This window comes from Haliotis cracherodii, unplaced genomic scaffold (assembly GCF_022045235.1).
Source record: "Haliotis cracherodii isolate W230 unplaced genomic scaffold, xgHalCrac1.p SCAF_10, whole genome shotgun sequence".
In the NCBI taxonomy this organism is placed as follows: domain Eukaryota; kingdom Metazoa; phylum Mollusca; class Gastropoda; order Lepetellida; family Haliotidae; genus Haliotis; species Haliotis cracherodii.
This window is the reverse complement of record NW_027266265.1, coordinates 50,378,806-50,392,832: the sequence shown is the minus strand read 5'-3', so window position 1 is coordinate 50,392,832 and position 14,027 is coordinate 50,378,806. Positions and strand designations below refer to the sequence as shown.

Here is a 14,027-nt window from a genome sequence, read left to right as displayed (position 1 = left end):
TCCTGACTTTCTGGCATCTGTTCTGGGTCGAAGGCTTCTGTGAGGGTCTTGGTTGTCATGTTATCCTAACTTTCTGGCATCTGTTCTAGGTTTAGGGCTTCTCTGAGGATCTTGGTTGTCATGTTATCCTGACTTAGTTGAGGGCTGCTGTGAGGGTCTTGATTGTCATGTTATCCTGACTGGGTTGAGGGCTGCTGTGAGGGTCTTGGTTGTCATGTTATCCTGACTGGGCTGAGGGCTGCTGTGAGGGTCTTGGTTGTCATATTATCCTGACTTTCTGGCATCTGTTCAGGGTTGAGGGCTGCTGTGAGGGTCTTGGTTGTCATGTTATCTTGACTTAGTTGAGAGCTGCTGTGAGGATCTTGGTTGTCATGTTATCCTGACTTTCTGGCATCTGTTCTAGGTTTAGGGCTGCTGTGAGGGTCTTGGTTGTCATGTTATCCTGACTTTCTGGCATCTGTTCTAGGTTTAGGGCTTCTGTGAGGGTCTTGGATGTTATGTGATCCTGACTTTTTGGCATCTGTTCTGGGTTGAGGGCTTCTGTGAGGGTCTTGGTTGTCATGTTATCCTGACTTTCTGGCAGAAGGGCTTCTGTGAGGGTCTTGATTGTCATGTTATCCTGACTTTCTGGCATCTGTTGTGAGTAGAGGGCTTCTGTGAGGGTCTTGATTGTCATGTAATCCTGACTTTCTGGCATCTGTTCTGGGTCGAAGGCTTCTGTGAGGGTCTTGGTTGTCATGTTATCCTGACTTTCTGGCATCTGTTCTAGGTTTAGGGCTTCTCTGAGGATCTTGGTTGTCATGTTATCCTGACTTTCTGGCATCTGGTCTAGGTTGAGTGTTGTGGAGAGTTACGGTTCATTTCAGCTTCTTTTCTTGACTTTGTTAAATATGTTTGTTTAGAAATATGGTACTTTTGAATTTATAACTTGCATAATGTCTATGCCATTTTGTTCCAAATGTTGTATATGGTCATCTGTTAATATTAGGGTTGGATCAATTACTAGCCTATTAAGTGTGAAATATTGATTATTTGTCAGAATGCACTGAGCCCTGCAGTGGTAATGACAATTTGTCCAAAATGCCTGTTGCTTATTTGCCCTATGGCTGAAAAAGTGTCTTAATTCCAGATGCCTCACTACCATGTCAAATGGTGCCCTCGGTGTATGAATGAATTTAGTTTTGCATCCTTGGCATTTCTTTATGCGACCATTTAAAGCGATCAACTGGAAGTTGTTCTCTGTGTGCCCACCAAACCTAGTTTGATATCTGTGAGGATTATTCATTGATGATTTGTTTGGTTGTGTGCCTTTTCTCAGAACTACACTTGAAGTTGGTGATCTATTGCCCACATAGTCTTCATCTACCTGGCACACTTTGCACACAAAGGTTTCCTTTTGCAGTGTTCTAAATGATGCATTGCTGCCAGAGCATTCAAAGTGATACCAATACCTGCAGCTCTCACACTGCACCTGCAACATGTGCAATACAAAATTGTTATTTCTATTGTTTGTTATTTCATTTCAGTTAGTTTTTTTCCTTACAGTCAAACATATCATTATTCATGCTTATATTTTTTGTTGTGCTACTTTATAAGCTTGCTAAAACATGTTCACTTATGTGATTCATTTAATCATTATTTCCTGTAGGGCTGGGACGAGTCCAAATTTACTACCCGGGTACCCACCCCCCTATTATCCGACCCTACCCGGCTGCCCGCTGTAGGCCTCAAGAGATTGGTACAAAATGTCCGATTGGGAAACGTTTGACCGTACACCTGTCACCATGCATTTAGATACACGTATAAACTGATCTGGTCATGCATACACTGAAGTTGACTGAAGTTTTATCTTTATGCAAACATATAAAGCCAGAAGGTATGTTTACATATATAGTCAGAAAGAAATGTGACTATTTGTCACTTATAGTGTAACCATAGAGTTCTAGATAAGTTTTGCCATTAAACGATATATATATATAATTATGTGACTAAACTCGGGTCCGGGTAGTCCCGTGGGTACCCGGGTCCTACTCAGTACCCAGCCGACCCGAGTACCCGAGTACCCGAGTTACCCGTCCCAGCCCTAATTTCCTGAGTACTTTGTGTTGTAACTGGTCAAGAATTCTTACCCAATCTTGTTCCCTCTGTTTGGTCCCTTGTGTTGACTTGACACATTTGCCAGTGGTATCCACTTGTGTATGCATTGAGCAGCCTCTACAGATGTCAGCCATTGCTGGTAAATCTGAAACAGTACATTCTCATGTTCCAATTTCTTTAGAAATATTCATTGCATTTAATTACTTTTCTTAATTTTTTCAATGGTGTACCTCCATGTCAGTGGTGTCATTAACTCACTCTATATTCTTAAGTGATAATGCCTATCAACCAGTTAACATTTATAGAGAGTATTATATGATATTTAATGTGTATTCCATCATTTCCGTCAGTTCTAGTGTAATGTCATTCTAACCTTATTTCGTAAGGAAGTAAACAATGATGTCCGAATGATGTAAACCATATTCTGGTGCATGGGAAGTAATATTTGCCCTTGTGCACATGCAAATTTTATGAATTCTGTTATTTCTAACCCTTTGGGTTATAAAGAGTGGTATGTTTCTGTTTGCTCATGATTAGTTTCAGGAATCTGTACCTACCAGAGTTTTGCAGCAAATATGATGCTATGTGTGTCCTGAATTCATCTGTGTCAAATTGGGTGGACATGTTCTTCCCATCAAGAAGGAAGTCAACAAACTGAAATTTCAAGTTATCACTAAGGGTAAACTAGCGTTTATCAGTTTGAATATTACTAACAAAAATTATGCATTGCCATTTCTCTATATTGAACAGCTTGAAAAAGGTTAATATCTGTTACTAAGGTCATTTAGCAGTAATTAGCTGTCAAGTATGTGTCCTACCTTCATCACAAATATTCCACAGCTTGTGGAATCTTGTTGCAATTGGTGATTTGCTGTTATTAGCCTCCATCGTTTCTTTAATATTTCCTTGTCTAGGAGGCCCTTTTCACTTCTCACTTGGAGTATTCTCCTCCAAGCTGACAAAATTGCTTCTTTACTTTTATAAGACGTGTCTTCACCCAAAGGATTTAAGTATAAAATCTCATTTCTTTGTGGGAACACCACAAACATGTGCCAGTGCTTTCCTGTGACATATGGAGCAAGGATCATTTCTTTCAGAAGCAGATCCACCTGTTCAAGAAATAAATTCAGTCTTTTAAACATTATTCTTTGCTATGACCATCTTTTTTACTTATATATATATTCAATGTATTGATGAATGAGCAGGAAGATGTGTTCTTTCTGAAGTCAGTTTTGCTAAGTCAGTTATACACTCTTTAAATAGCAAGTCAACTGTAATCCCCCGCAGGTGTAGATAATGTTAGATGTACAGATATAACAGGCGTATATGTCACATGTACATAAGTCTTCTACATTAAATCTTGCTTCACATGTCCCTTGGAGGGAGTAGAATGTTTCACTGTTGTTAGAGGAAAGGATTTGTCATGAATTGTAATACCGTATTTTCTTGAGTATAGTGCGCACTTTTTTTCGGAAAAACACAGCTGTGTAGAAGGGGGTGCGCATTATACACGAATTATGAGTTTGGATGTTTTTTCCTCCCATGGAAAGACATTACCGTGAGCACGAAACACCGGAAATACCATGTCAACAAATCCATACTGAAGTACGCAAAATAATTATGTAATTACACTGTCTGTCTATAAAAAGTGTTCTTTGTATTTCTGGACTTATGTTTGTAACTTACTTCATTAATTTTATTCAAAATTCCTTATAATATTGTTTTTATTAATTTCGGCGAAATCGTGTGTGAAGCGATCGGAAGATCGCACAACTCACCGTTGTTAACAGCAACCACGGTCAGAATACCGCTATTGACGCCTTGAAACGAACTTTAGTTGACAGAGAATGGATACATATATCATAAATGACATACTTTGACTCGTTAAAAGTCATATTTGTTTTTGTTTGACGATTCTATGTCAACATGAAATTCTCGCGCTCACGTGCTCACGTGCGCGTGAGCCTTGACGGTGACTGGTCAGACATGTTCCATGTAAAAAATAATACCCGGGAATAGCGATCAGCTGCTTCGCTTAGGGTTATTATTATTTTAAATATGTTTAGTAAAGGCTGCATATAATTAAGAAAATAATGGAATATATTATTCCTGATAAATAAAATAGTTTCAGATACAATTGTTGCCGATCCTTGCATTAAAAATCCTATAAAGTTATATCACTGGGTGTGTCTTGACCGAATCACCGGTCGATTCCAAGAAAAAGTGTGTACAGCTGATTGCTGTTTCTGGCTTAGTTTACGAGAAAATACACAAGGTAATCTTAATCCCTCCACACACTTACAAATAAAAATCCTATAAAGTTATATCACTGGGTGTGTCTTGACCGAATCACCGGTCGATTCCAAGAAAAAGTGTGTACAGCTGATTGCTGTTTCTGGCTTAGTTTACGAGAAAATACACAAGGTAATCTTAATCCCTAGATATAAAACAATGCCTAGCAGAACAATAAATACTATTTAAACGGTAAATAAACATGTCTGGTGATTTTTTATCTCAAATTTCGAATTTGTACTGACGAAGTTTCTCAGCACCCGTTCGTTTGCCGGACTTCGCTGAAAGGGTACGGTGTAAATTTTTTCTGCGCATAATATTCAAATTTCTTTTTTTCCAAAATATTGAACCCGCTAGAGGGGGGTGCGCATTATACATGGGTGCGCACTATACTCAAGAAAATACGGTACTCATATTTGCTCTGATTTTAGAACCATTACAAACTTTTGACAATGATTGTATTCCTTACATTCCTGAATAATGGTGGTTGTCCATGATTAAGAATAACGTGTGTGGCAACAAGGCAATCCATCAGGTATACATCATCTCGATCTCGACATTTAGCCCCGCAGTATGCATTGAGTACCTGTAAAATTAGAAAGCAATGCATTCAAACTATAATACATGTGTTGCATTCACATAATTTATTACTGGATTGTCTGTTCCAGATGTGATTATTTACGGACCACTGTTATAAACAGAGTGCAGCATTGAAACAAGAAACAACCATTTTTGCTTTCATGCTTTCTGATATTTTGATGTAATTGAATGGTTAATGTTGCATTGAACACTGGTTCAGCTATGTTATCATGGCAATGGTGTAATTGCTTTTCCTGTCAGTAAAGCCCAAACTAATATTCTTCCAAGAAAGCCATGTCTTAAGGGTCATGACAGACTAAGCATAATAATTTCTGGGAAGCTGCAACTTGGTATCAGTGACATGAACATCAGAATTACCAAAACAAAAAAGATATCAATAGATGTATCATATGCCAAATAATTAGTGCCTCATCAGATTTGAAAATAATTGGTTATTATGAACGTACCTCATCTGTAACTTCATGCCCTGGTTTCAGTGCTCCAAAGCTTCTTCCCGTCAGTTTATGTCCATCTACTACAGCCATCACAGCATTAGTGTTTGAGTGAAACCTCCATACAGACCCATAATCCAAAGGTATCGGCAGCTGAAACGCAAGTGAACGATAGCTGTCACTTCTGTAATGTTAAAACTTCAAACTCGTTGGTGGAAGAGTAGACTTGGTTTTGGGGACAGGCTTGCTGAGGACTAGGGGGTTATTTCCCACCTACTCAATGTTGCCCACATTCATATGTGGTCGTCCATGGCAACGTAATGAATTCGGTGGTCACGTACAGTTACTGTGTGTCATCGCGCCGCGATTGCATTTTTCTCAAATCAATCACTGGGTTGTGAGGTCAACATTAAGTTGTGTACAGGACACCATGATATAGCTAGCTGGATTCAAAGTGTGTATTCAAAACATCAAAAGTCAGTCCAACATTTGATTATATCTACCAGTACATATTCTGTTGTATTCGTAGCTCATTGACTTACAGTTTCACTCTGTCTCCTGTTGATCTGAAGTGTCCCCTCCCCTTGATTCTGTAATACAGGAATAGTATGTTTACAATAAGTTAATATTGAAACTTAATGAGAGCAACTGTACAAACAAGCAGGGTATTATGGTACAGATACGGCACATACGTTTTTGGTTGTGTGGTCATCTGTTGTTTGCTTTACAACTGTTTCTTTCCTCTTTCTCCCCACAAATTTTAACTCTGGCAAGTCATCAGAAACATCATCCTGCTCCTGCAATTGGTAACATAACAGGAATTTTCAGTATGCTACTTTTCCTCACAAAGTCCCAAACAAAACTCTTCATTTGGTTCCAATTAATACATTTTCAGTGACAGAATTTCTTCTATAAAGAATTTTATAGACATTCCAAATATGTGCACATAGCATACCTCTGTGGATGTGTTCTGCTCTGATTCTGCCAGCAGGTCTATTACAGCCAGTTTCTTCCCTTCCTCAAATGTTGCTGTTGAAGTTGCCTAGGATCAGAGAATGAAGGTTTCATCTTTACTTTCATGGTATTACAGAGATTTATGACTTGATAGATACTTGTCAGTATTAAAAAGAGATGTAAGTAAATGTTTCGATAATATGTACCTAAAATGTACACAGTGCATGGATTCTACTAATAATACAAGACTGTTTGAAGAAACTTTTAGTATATTTTGTCTTCTCTCTTTATACTCACCATAAAACTTGCCATATCAGGTAGGTCATCTTCTGACTCTCCATGCTCCTGGAAGTGGTCAATTTTATTTAAGTATTCACACCTGTTTGATTGTCATTATTCATTGCAAACTTTAATTTATAATGCCACAGAATGTAGTCCAGCATGTGTATAAAAAGAAGATATCAGTTCTTGCGCCTAAGTTCAAGATGTGTGAACGTTTTTTCTCAAATCACATGCACGTGCACACACACACGTCATATTTATCGTATTATTTGAAAGTACATGTAATGTTAAAACATCCATTCAGTATGAAACATGCATTGCTTAAACAGATGATTGCACATATGACTAAATGTATGTTTCTCTTTTTTTTAGTTCTGCTTTTCCTTTTCAATAGTTACCTTATTTTCTGTTTTTCTGGTAATATTTGAAAGCGATTTTGCCCTCTCTGCAAGTGAAATTGTGATCAATTACACATGGTTATTTGTTCACTTTATTTCTTCTTTAAAAAATCAATCATTTGTGTTGCAAAATGTATATCCTCCTTATAATCCTGAATGCACATTTAGAAATTTCACTTGTTCATGCACCTGATGAAAGTTTTTTTGTGTGTTAATTTATTGATATTGTATTAATCATTGAGTCAATAGATTTAATACAAAACTTACGCATCATGTGTTTCTTCTTGTTGAGCAAATACTTTTTCTGTACTTTTGACTTAAGGAAATTTTTAGCTGCTGTTGGCATCTGCCTGTGTTTCCTCCTTTTCCTAAAACAGTTTCTATTTTGAACAGTTAGCTTTATCTTTTCTAGGGACTTGTTGGCCTCTGTTACTGTTTCCTGGCTGCTGCACCTCATCAGTAGATCCCTCAACTCCAACAACAACCTCACACTCGTTTGTTTCCTTTGGGCATTGCCAGTGTCATTTGCAGGCGCCTTCAATGTTGTGTCACTTTGCTCTGCACCAGTCATGTCAACAGCTGATGGAGAATCTTCTGAAGAGACTTTTGGAAATTTGACATTTATACCTGTTGGCAGTGATTTCCTACAGTCTTTGCTGACATGGAACATTTGGATGTCTCTGTATTGCTTGGGAAGGGCATCCCAAGGTAGTGTATTGTGATATAATGTTGCCAGAATATGCTTACATGGAAAGAAATATCTTCTAAAGTCTTGGCAAGAACAAAGATCTTTGTTTTCCCTATTTAAAACAACATTGTAATTGTTCACTTGGTAAGCAGATTCGCCTTTATGTATAGACTGAATCTGTGTCACCTCATTTAATCGCTTTCTGCAGTGGTCAAAGCATGTCAACCCTCTCCCATTCAAGAACCCTGGTACAGAACTCTTCAATGTCATCTTCATTCTGTCATTCTTTTCATAGTAACTGAAATGAAATTGTTTATTTGTAGAATATTTCTCAAGACTGTGTATGTGATAATTAGCAGTTAACCTGTTTTTAGATTTAACTTAATTGTGTCATTTGTGCATGCAGTAATTAGGGCTCCAAGCCGAAAGGCTGGAAGCCCTATTGTAATCGTTCGATTTATTATTTATTATTATTATTATTATTTATTATTCCGCCGATTTTTGTACCAGCGCTAGCAAAATAACCACTGGCCCGATTTTGTTCAAATTTTGTGTGTGTGTGGAAACCGTTGAGTACTAGATTCCGCCAAAAACCCAAGGCCGTAGGCCTAAAGGCCAAGGGTAGATAACTGAAAAACAAGTAATTTTTGACAATATATATTGCCCTGCTGCTCCACAACCGTTTGTCCGTTTACTTTCAAACCTTGCATGTATCTGCTGCTTCTGTTCCTTGACATTTTTTGTTCTTTGACTTTGGTCATTGATCACGTGGTTTGGCAGCCATATTGGATTCAAAGTTTTTACAGGGTTTTGGGGGTACCTGTCTTCAAATACTATCTCCTCTGAATCCACTGCATGAAATGCTTTCAAACTTTCTGAGAATTGTCTCCATACAGAACACAACAAATAGGCATAGCCGTTTTTGGATATCTTTTTTAGTTGCAGCCATATTGGATTTAAGGTTTTCACAGGGTTTTTTGGGTACCTGTCTTCAAATACTATCTCCTCTGAATCCACTGCATGAAATGCTTTCAATCTTTCTGAGAATTGTCTCCATACAAAACACAACAAATAGGCATAGCCGTTTTTGGATATCTTTCTTGGTGACGGCGCTACTGGATTTTGATTTTGATGATTTCTTTCACCAAATATTTACTTTATACAAAGATCATATCTTGTAAGGTTCTCCAAAGAAACCATTGAAAGTTCACATGAAGTTAGTCGGACATATGTACGTCATATTTTGTTCTTGGTTGCATGCTAAAAGTAACACCACCTGGTGGTAATATTGACAAAATACCGAATACATCGCTCAGAAAACCTAGGGTTATTTCCCTTTGACCGTCAAGTGTCTTTTGCAGTATGTATACTACCCTTGAAGATGAGGGTTAGAATTGGTCTTCAGCAACCCATGCTTGTCTTAAGAGGCGATTATCGGGATTCGAACATTGTCTTGGTGGTAAATGGGTTTAGAACACACTGGTTAACTCTGGCACATACCAATTTCGTAGCGGTGATGTCCTGCAAACGGTGACTATCTTTAGCATGAGTTGGTACAAGCAAACCATATGTGGATTCGAACATGGTCGATGTCAAACATGGGTTAAGAACACACTGGGACATATGTGGTGATGTCTCACAAGCAGTTCATTACATTTGACGGCGTTGGTACAGGCAAACCATTTGAGGATTCGAACATGGTCGAAGTCAAACATGGGTTAAGAACACACTGGGACACGTGTGGTGATGTCTCACAAGCAGTTCATTACATTTGACGGCGTTGGTACAGGCAAACCATTTGAGGATTCGAACATGGTCGAAGTCAAACATGGGTTAAGAACACACTGGGACACATGTGGGGATGTCTGACAAGCGGTTCAATACATTTGACGGCGATGGTACAGGCAAACCATTTGAGGATTCGAACATGGTCGAAGTCAAACATGGGTTAAGAACACACTGGGACACATGTGGGGATGTCTGACAAGCGGTTCAATACATTTGACGGCGATGGTACAGGCAAACCATTTGAGGATTCGAACATGGTCGAAGTCAAACATGGGTTAAGAACACACTGGGACACATGTGGGGATGTCTGACAGGCGGTTCATTACATTTGACGGCGTTGGTACAGGCAAACCATATCAGGATTCGAACATGGACGAGGTCGGAAACAGGTTTAGCACTTTATCTCAGCAATACGACATAAACCCGGGCCTCGACGAACTCAGAACGCTCATCCATTTGACTGGAGCTCAACTGACAAAGACGTTACAGCCTGTTAAAGAGTCACCAAGCCGAAAAGCTGAAGAGTCCCAGTGCTATCGTTCGATTTAATATTATTATTATTCCGTCGATTTCTGTACCAGAGCTAGCATAATAACCACTGTCTCGATTCCGTTCAAATTTTGTATGTGTATCCAGATACTTATGTACCAGATACCACACAAATTCCAAGGCCGTAGGCCCAAAGACCAAGGGCAGATAACTGAAAAATAAACAATTTTTAAAGCTATATTTAGCCCTATTGCTTTGCAACCGCATGTCCAATTACTTTCAAACTTTAGATGTGTCTGCTGCTTTGGATGCTTGACATTTTATGTTCTTTGACTTTGGTCATTGGTCACGTGGTTTGGCAGCCATATTGGATTCAAGGTTTTCAGTGTCTTTTGGGTACCTGTTTTTAAATGCATACTCTTCTGAATCCATTGCATGAAATGTTTTCAAACTTTCTGAGAATGGTCAGAATATGGTCATACATAGCACATCAAACTCTGTTAGCCGATTTTGGATATCTTTTATATCGACAGACCTATTGGATTTTGATTTTGATCATTTTTTTCACCGAAACTTTACTTTGAAGATCATATCTTTTAAGGTTCTCCACAGAAACTATTGAAAGTTTTCATGAAGTTAGTGTGCCATATGCATCTTATTGTTTGTTCTTGGTTGCATGCTAAAAGTAACACCTTTGGTTGTTATATTTGATTAATATTTGGGACACCCCTGGAACACGCCAATTTCGTTGTGGCGATTTCCGTTAACTATTTTGTTACGGAATTGGTTCAAGCAAACCCTTAATGGATTCGAACATGTCCGAGGTCAAAAATGGGGTAAGAACAGACTTGGACACTCGGCACACGACAATTTTGTAGCGGTGATACCCTACAAGTGGTGCCTACATTTGAGGGATTTGGTACAAGGAAACCCTTTGAGGATTCGAACATGGACGTTTGTGCACAGTATAGCTTGGAGCCCGCCATTGCTGCTTTGCAGCTATATTTTTGTTTTTGTATTTATTAATAATTTAAGTTTAAGTGCATGTAGCCCATGCTTTAGACTAACATTTAGTCTCTGAAATCTTATATTACACAATATCCTTCTTGACTCTAAAAATAAAAAAATTCCCTATGCTGATTGTGGAATAGAGCTAGCTTGAGCTGGCTAGACTTGCTTTTGTATGCATTTCTAGATTATTATTTTTTCATAAAATAAATATATTCCACGGTCATGGTGCAGGACTACCCATGCTTATGTTTTGTTGAATATATTTAGTTTATACACATCCATCCACACTGCCTTACCTCAGGTAACAATATATGGGTTGTTCTTTGTTGTTGTCATTTTGCCTATATCCCAATATGCTTGCACTCTTATCAAAACAAATTTGCACTTCTATGAGGATGTAATATGCATCGATGAGTGTGAAATACCTTAATTAAAATGGACTATCCCATGGCTAGACATTGATAAAGAACAAATATTAATATGGTGTGACTCATAAAAAATATGTTGATTCATCCATTACAGTTTTTACAATATTTTGCTGGTTTTTAATGTAAAATTAGATCCATCAACAATATCCTGGCTAATACAAGAAGTGCATTTCCGGTCAACTAAAGGTGTATTACGCCATCTCCCACAATCGATTTGTAAATAAAGACAAGATGTTCTAAACAATAGCAATTATATGTATACCATGTACACATGTTTTGTTTAAGTATGTAAATATGTTTCCAGTGTAGTGTTATTATCTATGACTTTATGAAATCTTGCCTTACCAGAAATTGCCCTATCAGAATTCCTTTTTTGAATAACATGATCTTCAAGGTGTGGTCTGGTAACCAATTTAATCCAATCAACTGATGTAGATAACATCCAAATTTTGAGGTTACTAGCAATATTGTATCAACATTAGCCACTTCTAATGTATATTGGTAAAGTAAAGTTATTCTACAAAGACTTCTGTTATAAACAAAATGTGACAATTTTCTTGTGATACCCAGACGTTTTCCTCCTATTTACTGTAAACTCCATATCTTATATACATTGGAGTGAATGGTTTAATGATAAATAAATGATAAATTCAGATTTTCCACTATAATAGGCTATTCGTAACCGCATAACTCTCATCCGTATGGGAATATTTTTGTATTAATTATGATACCGAGATCCTTGTATGCATTTACATTTTCTAAACATTCATAATATTTCTTTTTGCCTCAAAAAATAAGTATTAACACTTAACCACAATTATCTTCAGTTTCTAAACGTTACAGCGAATCCAGCAAGTAATTTCTGTAGGTCTTTCTTGTAGATTGTTAGTAATATGCTTACATCAGCATATATCAATCCACAACGAACAAATAGTGTTGGCATACTGGGATGTAGGCATACTGGGAACAAACCTGATATCTAAAACCTACTGTTATCTGTTATCAAATTAACTTAAGTAGTAGATCTAGATTACCTCTGTTGTCTGCTCTTGTGGTGTTTCATTAAAAGTTGAATCAGCCCTGTTATGCTCATGTCTGCAGTATGTTTCTGCTCACTCTTAAACAGAGAATGGAGCCTCTCCACTCCATTAGTAGTTGTCAGTCCCACATGCTGGTTGAAAGGTCTGAAGGCCATAGCCCATGGCTGGAATTGTAATATTAGCGTTAAATATCACACACATTCACAGTTTATATTTATTTTATCTATTTGTGTACAAAAGAATTCAACTTTTATTGTACAAGATGTTAATAAAACAAATAATAACATTGACTTTAACATTTGATTATCAGAACAAAATTAAGAATCCTGGCACAGTCTCTCAGATGTTTTCTAGGAACTGATTTAAATATGATGCATCAAATATGCATCATGAAAATAAAGACCAGGAGTATTCTGGATTAAAATCATATATGCATTTCACTTCATGGAAATTCTGTGGCCAACAAGTTGTGGGACTTTCTTCACATAACAAATTGCATACACTTTGTATCATTTTACCCACGTTTCTTATAGTGCATTCACCTTACATATATACCTTAGGTGAGCACAGCCAGAAGTGGTCCATATAGTTGATGAAATTCATGTAGTGCCCCCACTGAGTTCTCAGTTCCTGTACTTTAGTCCCATAGTCTGACTGATCCAGGCAGGACATAATGTCGGACAAACTGAATAACAGGCATGAAAACATACTGAAATTCTCAATTGAATATTCATGTAAGTAAATTTGCAAACATTTTAGAAAGTAAGTAATTTCAATATATTTGAAAGGAAACAGGAAGTTGTACCTAAAGACAAATAATATATACTGTTTAAGAAGTTCGAAATATCATAATATAATGTAATTTATAACATTAAAGAACTTGCAACACAGAGGAGATAATGGGATACACTGTGATTTAAATTATGGACATTTTGTGAAATTATTTATAGTCGCCTCAGTCTTGGCTGCAGCGATCTTAACATATATAAGTATAATAGACATATTTTGGATACTGAAATTAATTTCTGTTGATATCATACCGAAGATTCTTTACGTTTCTTTTTCATGTTTACAAATGACTTTAATCTTCCAAATGAAATGTATTTTCCCAAACAGTGCTATATAATAATTTGAATTTGAGTAAGGAATATTAAACCCAAATATTATATTCTATTTAAAACATCATATTAAAAACTGACAGATTTTCAATGAAGTACTAGTAAATGAATCAACTGTACATATATTTATCATATGTACACGTCTAGCTTGGCAGGTATAATTAATTTATTACATTGAACCTTATGTGATATCATAATTGCTTCTTGTATTATGCGTCATGGAGCAGTATTAACGCTTGTTTACCATTATTTTTTCATATGTTTGTGAAAATAAAAACATTTAAATAAAAAAATATGCTTGTTTTTTCTGTTTGTAACATAAATTCATCTCAGTAGTAATGAAACATTCAGGGTATATGTTGTATTGTTATGATAGTGTGTTTTCAAACTATTGTTAATACTTCTAAAGTT

The 14,027-nt window shown here is 37.0% G+C and overlaps 1 long non-coding RNA gene across 2 annotated transcripts; it reads left to right on the top strand.

The window, feature by feature from the left end:
• The first annotated feature begins 1,584 nt into the window (after positions 1-1,584).
• LOC139454496 (uncharacterized) lies at positions 1,585-8,143 on the top strand. Of its 2 annotated transcripts, none has more exons than XR_011652457.1 (3): positions 1,585-2,776; positions 6,412-6,553; positions 7,467-8,143. It is a non-coding gene; the product is annotated as an uncharacterized lncRNA (long non-coding RNA). The 2 variants fall into 2 exon arrangements; XR_011652458.1 differs by having other exon boundaries at positions 6,409-6,553.
• The last annotated feature ends 5,884 nt before the right edge of the window (positions 8,144-14,027 follow it).